This window comes from Cupressus sempervirens, chromosome 11 (assembly GCF_028749045.1).
Source record: "Cupressus sempervirens isolate cs-2001-9-10 chromosome 11, ASM2874904v1, whole genome shotgun sequence".
NCBI lineage: Eukaryota > Viridiplantae > Streptophyta > Pinopsida > Cupressales > Cupressaceae > Cupressus > Cupressus sempervirens.
Genome location: NC_143128.1, coordinates 645,790,514 through 645,804,030, shown reverse-complemented (window position 1 = coordinate 645,804,030; position 13,517 = coordinate 645,790,514).

Genomic DNA, 13,517 nt, shown 5'->3' with positions numbered 1-13,517 from the left:
GTCTAACACAATAGGGTACATCCAGTCTTCTAGGTCTAGCATCAATAACATATTTGGGGGATAGTATTGATGATTTGCTCTTCTTCTTGATGATGCAGCTTCTTCTTCATTTGTCACAAGGGCTCCATCCAACTCTCATGTTCATTCTCTACATGATCAATCATTACAGGTTGAAGTGATTATGGATACTTATGATCAACAGTTGCAGAGGGCTTCTTCATTAGTTGTAGAGACAAAAAATTCTTTGAGATAGGGTTTTTGACTAGTTGAGTAGGTTTTAGAGACATTACTTATCCATGGGATTCTTTCCACACATAGCGAAAGCATCTCATTTGTACCTTTAGAATTGTTTCTTCCTAAGGGGAGGAACACAATTTTGCAGTCTTGGATCAGCTTCTTCATTGGAGCAGTCATTGTTCGACATTCTTCTTTGGCAAGGGGGAGCCTATCCTATCTCTCTTCCTCTTCTCATCATTCTCTTATGTATTTATTGTATGTATGTTGTAATGGGGGGGGTCTTGATTAATCCACCCATCCATACATTGTATGTGTTTTTTCATCTCTCTTTTTTGGGGAGGGTTTTTCCCATGAGGTTTTCCCTCTTTCTCCGCTTTATAAGAGATTGCATTTCATTATGTAAATGGGTACCTAATATGGACTAGTAGCCGGGACCCATCTTGCATTGCATCCTAGATTTGTGAACTTAAGCACATTCCCCTAAGTTACACTTAAAGGGGGTGTTGGTGTAAATAAGTATTTACTATTTACACTTACTTAAGTTTACTTAGGTTAATGCATTATTTTATTATTTTGCAATATTTTATTATTTTATTTTGTGAGACACTTAGGAGTTTGTGTACTCTCATGAGTTGTCATGTTGACAACACAGAAGTGTACAACTCTAATTCAGCACATGGTGTCTACAACACTAGAGTTTGCATCATTCACCGAGTTGTCATGTTGACAACATAGTGTTCATACTCCTTTTTTAGCACATGTTGTCTACACCACTGATTTTCTTGATACACCATTGTAGGCTTATCCTCTCATCATGACACTTACTTCTGTGCTTAATGGAGGATAACCCATATCTAGTGGACATGTGCCTGGTTGTATGACTTATCATGATGCTGACTTCTATGCATTCTAGAAGCTCTCCAGAGGCTTTTATATACAAGCACTCCTAGTGTAATTGCATATGGAAGATATGGCATATTAAATGAATATATCGTCATTCTAATCATACTCTCTCTTTGGTCTACTATTGTGCTTGTGTTTGAGTTCCTTGGTCTTGGGTGAATTCTGGCCTAAGCCAAATTCTTACACATAGCTTAGTGAACCCATAAAACATTTATCATCATGCATGCATCCAAAAGATTATGCAATCACTTAAAACTTGTAGGTTACCATCAAATCAATTTGCAAAAATGTAAACATGAAACATAATAGATTCAACAACCCATTTGACATAATGATTTATGTGGAAACTCAATTTGGAAAAAACCACCAATAACATGCTACCCTTTTTCACTCTTTTGAAGTGATGCCCAGTGAAAGGCCAACCCTGTTAAATGTTACAATACACACTATTAAATGTAACCCTGTTAAAGGATTTCAATCACCCTGTTAGGAGTGAGCCTTGTTAGAGGACTTGAGACCATTCACTTGGAATGTCACCCAGTTAAAAGGTTTACAAATGACTATTAGGTCAACCTTAATCCAAAAGATTTACCCTAGACTGATGCAATTATTAGAGAGTAATAGTAAGACTTGATCTGATAACAATGTACAATTCCATTTGTAGATTACATATCTCTATTTTAGTCCTCCATTCTACTTGGCCTTCACACATTTCATCTCTAACAACTTGTTCACCCTTCAAGCACTCATACCCTTAAGCCTTCTTGCTTAACGTGCCAATGCACACTCTTTTCTTAGGTCACTTGATGAAGAAAAACCCTTGACTCCTTGTCTTCCTTAGGTTCTCACACATGACAACCCTTGCTTCTGATTAGCCATTCCTATAAATAGGAAATTAAGATCTTTTGCCACTCATTCTTCATTGTCCAATTTAGGTTTAGGATAGATTAGGCAGTATACAACAAATCTACCCCATATTTCATATCTCTTCTAGAAACTTCTCCTTCAATCCTCTTTGAATTTGCATCAAAATGATTTACCTTGAATTTTGTGCCACTAGCTCATCAATCTTATCTTCCACCTGGTTCACACAATCCAAGAAAACAAACTTGTCAGCTTAGATCCATCAAATTTATGATCTTTCAAATAATGCAACCACTTGACATTAACTTGCTTCTAATGCTTGTCACATACTATGTTGCTCAACATCCTCTGTAAGATCACTCAACACAAACTAAAGCTTATTGGTGCTTGACATCAACTAAACTTTACTTGGCATCCACTATTTTACTCAACATACACTAGAATAGACTTTTACTTGGCTCCAACTAATTTTTTGCTTGGCTTGCACTGACTTTTCTTGGCACCTACTATCCACTTGGTCAAGCTTGGTAGACAAACTTCATTTAACTTGTTCTTCTATACTCGCTTAGTGTATCCAACCTTTGTAACCTTAAGTAGATTATCAATACATCATGTTATCACTATCTTAACTGATTCTTGTACTCCTTTACATATCATAACTCAACCTTTTCTCTAGGTGCTATTGTTACATCTTTTGATCAAATCTTCTTTATAAATCAAATAAGTGATAGTACTTAAATCATATAAGCAATTATCTTACTAGAAAATAGCAAGTTTGACATCAGTGACAAAACAATGATTGAAACATATTGATCATACTTGTATCAATCTGTTCTCAAAAATCTCTTTCTTCAACAATCTCCCTTTTCAACATTGATGGCAAACCAAACTGATCAACGAAACGAACTAGGTGAGAATAGTAAGACCAACAAAATACCAAAAAGAAATTAATTTCTTGTATTGAAATCTCTCCCTCTATCAGCAACTTCCATCTTCTGAATAGGTTACAAAACTCCTTTGTGATCTTTATGACTCCCTCTAAATTTCTTCTTATATCTCCCTCTTACTAGGTAGATGTTAGGATTTCTCCCTCTTCATTAAATCTCCAATCTCTTCTATATCTCTTGATCAATAACCATCTCCCTCCTTCTTCTATTTACCTTGATTAGTAACTATCTCCTTTTTTGACAATAATGCCAAATATTTGACATCTTAATATGCAGATATAAGCTTCGTTAATTTCTTTCTTTGTCACCTTCCTTGTGACTGATTTGTAGTGTCAGTTCTTTGATTACTTTAGGCAGCTCCTAAAGTAAGATCCTCTACATCAATTTGCAACATATGAAAATCAACTTGTTTGATGTAGAGCACTCCTTTTGTTACTTAGATAGCCTTTGATAGGGGTATCACCCCTAGTTTACCTCTTAGATACTCATAAGCATCCTTAGGTAATACTTTTGTGATGATATCAACAATTTTCTATTTTGCGTTAACATATTCCATCTTCACCTCTTTATCATGAACTAATTCTTTCAAGTAATGATACTTGATTGCAATGTGCTTAGTCTTTGTGTGCACCATAGGATTCTTTGATATGTTTATAGCACTTGTATTATCACAATAAAGGGTTACTGGTTCTGTGATCTCTTCCTTCATACCTTTGAGTAATTGTTTGATCCATACAATATTTGTACAATTATAGTAGCAACAACATATGTAGCTGCAATAGTAGATTGTGATGTGTGGTTTTGTTTCTTGCTAGTCCATGTAACTAGCCTTTTGCCCAAGGAAAATGCTTCTCCATTGGTGCTCTTTCTATCATCAATGTTTCCAGCCCAATCACCATAAGTATAGGCTCTTAATTCAAGTTTCTCATTTTTCCTATAGTATAGACCATACTTCTTTGTTCCTTTTAGATATCTCATTATTCTCTTTATATCCATCAAATGATTCTCCCTGGGATTAGCAGAGAATCTTGCAGCTATCCCTATAGATAATGCAATGCTAGGTCTACTATGTACTACATATTATAATTTTCCAATCATAGACTTGTACAATGTCTTATTCACCTCAACTGAATGATAATTTTTTGACAACATGTGTCCTATTACCATAGGTGTACTTACTAGTTTGGAATCCTCCAATCCAAAAGTTTTTAATATTTCTTTGACATATTTTGATTGAGTGATGTATATACCATATTTCATCTGATATACTTGCAAACCCATAAAGAGCTTGATCTCTCCAAACATAAACATCTCAAATTCTTGCTTCATTTCATTTAGAAAAGCCTTATATGAAGCATCTTGACCTCCAAATATGATATCATCAATAAAATTTCAAATAACAAAATACCTTTTCTTTTTTTTGTCTTCATGTACAAATTGCTGTTACCATCAATCCTTTCAAATCCAATCTTCACAAGATAATTATGAAGCCTCTCATACCATGCTCTTGGTACTTTTTTCAAACCATATAGAGCTTTGTGTAATCTTCATACCATGTTCTTATTGTTAACATCAAAAAAACCTTTTGACTATTCTATGTAAACTTCTTCCTCTAATATGCCATTTAGAAATGTAGATTTAACATCCATTTGATAAATTTTGAAACCTTTGTATGTAGAATAAGAAAGTAAAGTTCTTACTCCTTCCAATTTAGCAACAGGAGAAAATGTCTCTCCATAGTCTATTCCTTCTTCTTGTGCATATCCTTTGAAAACTAATCTTGCCTTTTTCCTTGTGACTTCACCATTTTCACCTTACTTGTTTATGAATACCCACTTGGTGCCAATCACATTTTTTTCATTTGGTCTAGGAACTAGAGTCCATGTTTCATTTTTTCTCATTTTTTTCAATGTTTTCTTCCATGGCTTTACTCCAGTCCACATCTTCTAAGGCATCTCTCATTAATTTAGTTTCTTTCATGCTCAGTAAACATGTATGATTTCTCAATCTATTTCTTGTCATCAGTCTAGCATCTTTATCTCCAATAATTTGTGTAGCAAGATAATGTCTCTTGACATATTTGGACAATCTTGGTTCAACTCCAATTTCCTCATTTGGTCTTTCAATTTTAGAGTCACTGTGTACATCTCTGTCAAGTAGCTCAACATCTCCACTAATCTTAGAATCAGAATGTGCTTCAACTTCATTCTATAACTCAACATCTTGTAGCATCTCCTTTAGTAGACATACCTTCATTAAAATATACAAATGATCTGTATTCTTCTAATTCTTTCATAGGTTCAACCTCATACACTTTTGTATATTCATCAAAATTTACATTTGCACTTTTTGCAACTTTGTTAGTGTTAGTATTTAAACACTTATAAGCTTTACCTTTGTGGAAAATCCTAGGAATATACCTTCACTTTTTGCATCTAGTTTACCATTCTTGAAGTCTTTGAGAATATAGCATTTGCTTCCAAATACCTTAAAATATTTTACATTGGGTGAGTATCCATACCATAGTTCAAAAGGTGTTGATTGAGTACCTTTCTTGACTTGTACATGATTGAAGGTATAGATAGCTATACTTACAGCTTCTCTCCAGTATTTCAAACCAACATTTTTCTCCATCATGACTATTCTAGCACAGTTCATTATAGATCCATTCCTCCTTTTATCAATTCCATTTTGTGGAGGGGTTCTAGGGGAAGATGTCTATCTTTTGATTCCTTTGTCATTATAGAACATCTCAAACTCATGTGATGTAAATTCTCCTCCTCTATCAGCTCTCAAACATTTTAGACTTTTACTTGTTTCCTTCTCAACTCTTGCTAAGTACCACTTAAACATTTGGAAAGTATCATATTTCTATTTTAGAAACATAACTATCATCATTCTAGAATAATCATCAACAAACAACATAATGTACTTATCTCCTTTTTAGCTTTGCACACCAATTGGTCCACACAAGTTAGTATGAACAATCTCTAGCATTTCTTTAGAGGTATGGATTTTACTCTTAATACTTGACTTTGTAATTTTGCCTAACTAACATTGTTTGCACATTATATTATCAGGCTTCTTCAACTTAGGAAAACTTCTATCTTTTCTCATGTTATTGATACTAACCAAGTTATCAAAATTAACATAACATAACCTTTTGTGCCACAACTATACATCATCAAATTTTACAACTAGACAAGTAGCATCCTCTATGTCAAGGTAGAATAGATTAATCCTAGTCTGATCACCCTTTCTAATCAATTTTCCATTTGTGTCATATATTTTAGCAATCTTGTTTTCAAACTCAACCTTACATCCTAAATTATTCAGTTGTGACACACTCAAGAGAGTATAGTTAAGTCCTTCAACATAGTAAGCATTGTCACATAGAATCTTATTTGTGAGTTTGATAGAACCTTTTCCTTTTATCAAACATGGTGCATCCTTACCAAATCTTACATTGTTTCCATCACAACAATTCAGGGTAATGGACTTACTTTTGTCTCCAGTCATGTGATGTGAACACCCACTGTCAATGATCCATCTATCATTCTTGTTCATACAAGTCACAAGTGTAGTTGCCTCATCTTCATCATATTCATCCTTCATTACAACATACACCACTTTGTCATCATGTTCATCATATTCATCTTTTGTTTTCTCTTAAAAAATGTAGCAAGACTACTTGCCTTTATCTTTGTAGTGCTTGCTGTCTTCATCTCTTCTACTTTTGTACTTGTCAACACCTTTGTAGTTCTTCTTCTTTGGACATCTAGTAGCAATATGACTAACCTCATTGCAATTGAAACAAATGATAGGTAATTTACCTTTGATCTTGCCTTTACCTCTATGGAATCTTCTTGCCAGTAGTACTTCAAGTTGTTCTACATCCTCCTCATCTATATCATTGTTACTAGACACATACTTTATCTTTTTTTTCTTCTTCTTCTCATCATGTTCCTTCAATGAACCTTAGCTTTGAAATTAGATTCAATATTTTTAGGTTTGCAATTATCAAAGTTAGATATCTCAAAAGCAGTGAGCCTACCTACTAGACTTTCAAGTGATAGATTATTCCTTGGTATACATCTTAGTTCTTGAATTGTAGAAACTCTAATAGCATATATGGGAAGTAGTGTTCTTAAAATTTTTCTTAGCATAGTATCATCATCTATTATGCCAATAGATCCTCGAATTGCATTAATAAATTTTATCCTTGCAACATATTGAGAAATATTTTCACCTTCTTCCATTCTCATATCACCAAACTTACGTCTGAGACTTTCAACTTTGGCTCTTAGAACTTTAGTGTCTCCTCCATATATGGTGGTTAAGACATCCCACATTTTATTTTCACTATCAAGACCTTTGATATCACCAAATTTGGCATAGCTTAGAGTAGAGGTAATCTCCAACATTGCTTTGTTTTGTTCTTTCTTCTTTTTCATATCCTCAGCAATTGGGGCTCTAGCAAGATCAACATGCTTAGTAGTAATGGTAGACTATGGATGATCTCCAAGTCCTCCAAGGTGTAGCTTCATCAAACTTTTCCATGTAGGAAAGTTATCGCTATTAAGCTTGGGTACTTCTCTTTTTGACATCTTGATCTTTATGCTTCTAGTACCTTCAAACTAGTCCTCTTAAGCAGATGATTCTGATACCAATTGTTGGATTACTTTAGAATAATTGAGAGGGGGGTGAATTAGTTATCCAAGATCTAGATGTATAAATAAAAAATATCATAGCTTAGTGAACTCATAAAACATTTATCATCATGCATGAATCCATAAGATTATGCAATCACTTAAAACTTGTAGGTTACTATCAAGTCAATTTGTAGAAATGTAAAGATGAAACATAATAGATTCAACAAAACATTTGACACAATTATTTACATGGAAACCCAATTTGGAAAAACCTCTAGTAACATGCTACCCTTTTTCACTCTTCTAAAGTGATACCCTATGAAAGGCCAACCTTATTAAAGGTTACAATACACACTATTAAATGCGACCCTGTTAAAAGATTTCAATCACCTTGTTAGGAGTGAGCTTTGTCAGAGGAATTTAGATCATTCACTTGGAATATCACCTAGTTAAAGGATTTATAAATGACTTTTAGGTGAACCTTAATCCAAAGGATTTACCCTATACTAATACAATTATTAGAGAGTAACAATGAGGCTTGATTTGATAACAACTTACAACTCCATTTGCAAATTATAGATCTCTATTTTAGTCCTCCATTCTGCTTGGCCTTCACACATTTAAGCTCTAACAACTTGTTCACCCTTCAAGAATTCATATCCTTAATCCTTCTTGCTTAACATGCCAATATAGACTATTTTCTTAGGTCACTTGATGAAGCAAAATCCTTGACTCCTTGTCTTCCTTAGGTTCTCACACATGACAACCCTTGCTTATGACCAACGATTCCTATAAATAGGAAATTAAGATCTTTTGCTGCTCATTCTCCATAGTACAATTTAGGTTTAGGATAGATTAGGTAGTATACAAAAAATCTACCCCATATTTCATATCTCTTCTAAAAAATTCTCCTTCAATCCTCTTTGGATTCACCTCAAAATAGTTTACCTTGAATTTTGTTCCACTAGCTTATCAATCTTATCTTCCACCTGGTTCACACAATCCAAGAAAATAAACTTGTTAGCTCAGATCCATCAAATTCATGATCTTTCAAATAATGCAACCACTCAACATTAAGTTGCTTCTGATACTCGACACATACTACATTGCTCAACATCCTCTGTAAAATCACTCAGCATGAACTAAAGTTTACTGGTGCTTGAAATCAACTAAAATTTACTCAACATCCACTATTTTTCTCGGCATACATTAGAATAGACTTTCACTTGGCTCCAACTAATTTTCTGCTCGGCTTGTACTGACTTTACTCGGCACCTACTATCCACTCGGTCAAGCTTTGTTTAAATTATTCTTCTATACTCATTTAGTGTATCTAGCCTTTGTAAACTTAAGTAGATTATCAATACATCATGTTGTCATTGTCTTAATTGATTCTTTTACTCCTTTACATATCATAACTCAACCTTTCCTATAGGTTCTATTGTTACATCTTTTGATCAAATCCTATTCATTAATCAAATAAGTTCATATAAACAGTTGTCTTAGCAGAAAATAATAGGTTTGACATCAATGAAAAAACAATGACTGATTCATAATTGTATCAATCTGTTCTCAACAATCTCTTTCTTCAACAAAGTACATGCAAACCAACAATACTTTTAAAGTTAATGAAGTGGATGATTCTTTGATAGGTCAAACCAAGTTAAGAATGACATGACTTGATGTCTCAATAGAATATATTGTGAAAAACATCACTAAAATTTATTAATGTGATAATAATGCAAAAAAATAATTTTATGAGATACCTCACAACATGGTAGAAAGCTAGGTTGACAGTATGGAAAGCAATATTTATTTTCCATTTAAGAGAATAGAACCCTAACTTGCATGATCAAGAAGAGTGGAGAACTTCCACTTTCCCTTCATCATTGACAACTATCCTACCAAACATGGTGCATTATTATGTTGAAAGTGTCATATTAGATTGTATATTTGATACATATATGGCATGCGAATCACAAAATTTTTGGATAGAGGATGAGAAAAAGATTCTCTCATAAGTAAGTGAGATGCATGGATTTCAATCATAATTACCAATTTCTTAAAGTTTATATGTGCATATTGTGAACCAAAAGTAGAACAATTTTTTTGATAATGGAATATATTAGACTTTCCAATCCCATGTGTTAACATTTGATGATTACATGAATTTGTTAATAGTTAAAGAGACAAGAAAGAAATAATTTGAAGAGACAAAAATCCAAAAGAAAGAAAGCAACTCATGTCTCTTGAAAAATGAAAAGGAGTAGCACATAATAAAAAAGAAATTGTGTATAAGGAAAAGGAAAAGCAAAAAGAGAAAGAGAAGAAGGTGTTACCTTGACAAAATCCTAGACCCATGTGGGTATGATTTGTGTGATGTTTCCATTGCTAGAAAAAGCTATGGTATAAATATTAAAGGTTATAAAGATTATGTTCAAGTATACAACACTATCAGAGGGTAGAATGCTATCAGAACCCTACAAGGTTTAGCTTATTAAAGGCAATAAGGTCTATTGGCGTAATAAGAAAGAAAAGTCAAAGAAGTCTTATAGAAGGGTCTAGAAACCCTAATTAGTCTAGGAAGTGAAAAAGAGTAAGAAAAAAGAGAGAAGAGAGGGAGAGGTTACTCAAATAATGAGAGAAGTGAAGCTATCAGAAGAAAAACAATGCAATAAGCTATTGGAAGTAGAATAGTGCAACAAGCTATTGGGAACAAGAACTTTACAACAAGCTACAGGAAGGAGGATTGTTACTAAAAGGAATTAAAAACTTAGAAAGTAGAGGAAAGGAAAAGCACACGTCGATTTCTTGTTATTTTTACCTAACAAGTTTATTAGCAAGATTGTAAAATCATTTTACAAGGTAGTCTTTAACATGACTTAAAAGTTCTTTTTTGAACTTATTTGTTAATCCCTTAATTGGGTGAACACTAAGCTAGTGGGATTAAATCTCTTAGTAGAGTAGTCTTTAATAGGATTGTTGATACTCTTAGTAGGTTATTAAACACTTTTAATAGAGTGTAGTCATTCAGAAGATGACACTATTGTAAGCTTTTGACCAAACACCTTATTACTGCGGTGATGAGTTGTGGGTATAATCCACACCACAATTTTGCCCTCGGACCAAGGGTTTTGTACAATACAAAAATCAGTATGTTATGTGTTATGAGTTTATGGTTAGTTTATTTATTTTAAATTGTTGTTAAATACATTAAATTTCACTATAACTAGTGGTTATAAAATGGACTATTAAGTTAAGTGTTTTAAATAGACTTCAATTAGTGTAAAGGAAATATTTGAAAAAGTGAATTATTGAGGTATTGGTTGACCCCCCCACCGCCCCCCTCGATAACTCATCCCACTTGTAGCTACCAACAATTTGTATCAGTCTTCTTTGTTCTCAGAAGAAATTTTGAAATTTTGAGTAAATTTGGGAGTATGGCTAGCTACAAATTTTAGAAAGGACTAGAAGAATCCCTACAAGATCTAAATGAACACATTTTTGAATTAAAAGACAAATTGAGAGCCTTATTCACAAAATGAAAATAACTCACTGAGAAACTACATACGAGTCTTGATGACCAAGATAGACTATCAGAGGGTAGTGTCAATTCTAAAGAAGATGATGTTGCAATAAAAGAACTACTTGAGAAAAATGATGAATTACTTGAGAAAAAAAAGAATTGAAAGAAAAGTTCAATCTAATGAAAAGAAAATGAGATAGTCAAGTAGTCAAATTGATTGAATTACCCAACAAAGTGGGAACTCTTGAAAGTGCAAAATATGATGTTGAATCAAGATATCAAGATTCCCTAGAGACAATGACTGGAAATGAACTAGTTATGGAAAGACAATAGAATGATATTCAAGATTGAGATTAATCAACATATCAGTGAAAGAAGTCAAAATCTTTAAATTGAAAACCAAATATTGAAGAAGGAAAATAATGATCTAATCAATTAGCTAAAAGTTGAAAAGGAGATAAATGTTAGACTTACCTAATTTGAAGAAAGGCGTTGGATCTTGACAAAATTTTGGTAAAACAAAAGGAGAAATTGATTGGTACTAACAAAGTCACTATTGAAAATATTACAAAAGATAAAGGTGAGGCATTGAACTTTGAACAATCAATCACAAAAGAAGAAGATATAGGAAAACTGAACTATCATCCTGTTTGCTACCATTGTGGAGAATATTATCTCATAGAAGATGTATTTGGATACAAAGAATAAGCAAGTACAAAAAGGATACCATGTAATGGATACTGCTTCAAATGAAACACATATGGTCATAAATCTCAAGAATGTAGGTCAGGAGAAATATCAGGACAACTGGGAAGAACTTTAATGGTTATTGCTACAAATTTAATCAATATGGTCACAAGGCATATATATGCAAGACAAGATAATGAAAAAAAAAAGAAAACTATGTACTATCTAGAAGATTAAGGAACATAACTTGTTAAGTGCTATCAATGTGGAGAACAAGGACATCAAACTTTAGAGTGTAGGTTAAGAATAACACATCTATGGAGATCACTCAAGATTCCCTGTGACTTTTGTTCAAAATATGGAAATTCCACCTATAACTTCTAGTATCAATGTGGTGCTGAAAATGACCAAGCTAGAAAAGGAAAAGGAAAAATAGATAGAGAGAAAGTAAGAAGTGAAATGTGAAGAATATGGGTAAGGAATGGAGAATAAACTACAACAACTAAGGAATCATTCTCAGATGAAATGGGTGTTGGAAATGTAAGAGGAGCAACTAAGAGGGGAGGGGTGAATCAGTTACCACAAAAAATAATCCAAGTTCCTTAGATGTCAATAGCAACTTTTACTTAACAAACCAAATTCTTGCTCTCCTCAGTTAGTGCTAGATATTCAATGTAACTCGGTTAACAAAGCAGTTCTAATATATTAATGTGTATTAACCTTTAGTAACTTAGTTGCAGAACTACAAACCATAAAGAAAATAACATGAACACATGAGACACCAAGATTTAACATGGAAACCTGATTTGGGAAACCACCAATACAACTAGTTACACTTTTTCACTCTTCTGAAGTGAGCCTTGTTAGAAGCCAACCCTATTAAAGGTTAAAAAACACATGTTTAAGTGTGATCCTATTAGAGGATTTGAATCACCTTGGTAGGATTGGTCTTATTAGAGATCTTTAAACACTTTAATCTAGAAATACCACTTTGTTAGAGGATTTACAAAATGATTGTTAAGTCAAATCTATTGAGAGACTTCTTCACTGCTACAATTGTTAGAGAGTAAGGATGATTGACTTGATTGTTGAAGAACTAAATTTGCAGATTCAAATCACTATTTTAGCTTGACCTTTGGATCCTTCTTGATTAGGTGTTTCTTTACATCTTAACTTTCACACTTCCTGCTCTACCTTGCCTTCACTCACATATCCATCTCTTTCATATTCAACTTGATACACATCTTGTCCTTACAACTTGACCTTTCTTATATATCATAATATAGGAAAAGTCAACTTGAAAACCCTTTCAAAACATCAATAAATACCCATTTAGTCAACTTGTATCAAACAAATAATTAGCAAAAGTAATATTCTATTAGTTGGCTAACACTAGAATGAACACTTAGTTAATACTAAACTTCCTTCGGTGATCAACCAAACTCGATTAACACTATCTACTTCGATGACTGACCAAACTCAATTAACATTGACTTCTTTGCTAACTGACCAAACTTGGTTAACACTGACTTCTACCTGACTGAAACTAGAATCTCCTTTGGTGTCTAACTAAGCTCGACTTATACTAACTATGCTCGATTAATGCTTGACATTTGTGTAACATCAATGACAATATACAATTAAATAATTGATTCCAACAAACTCCCTCTTTCGCATTTATGGCAACATACTGTGTCAACA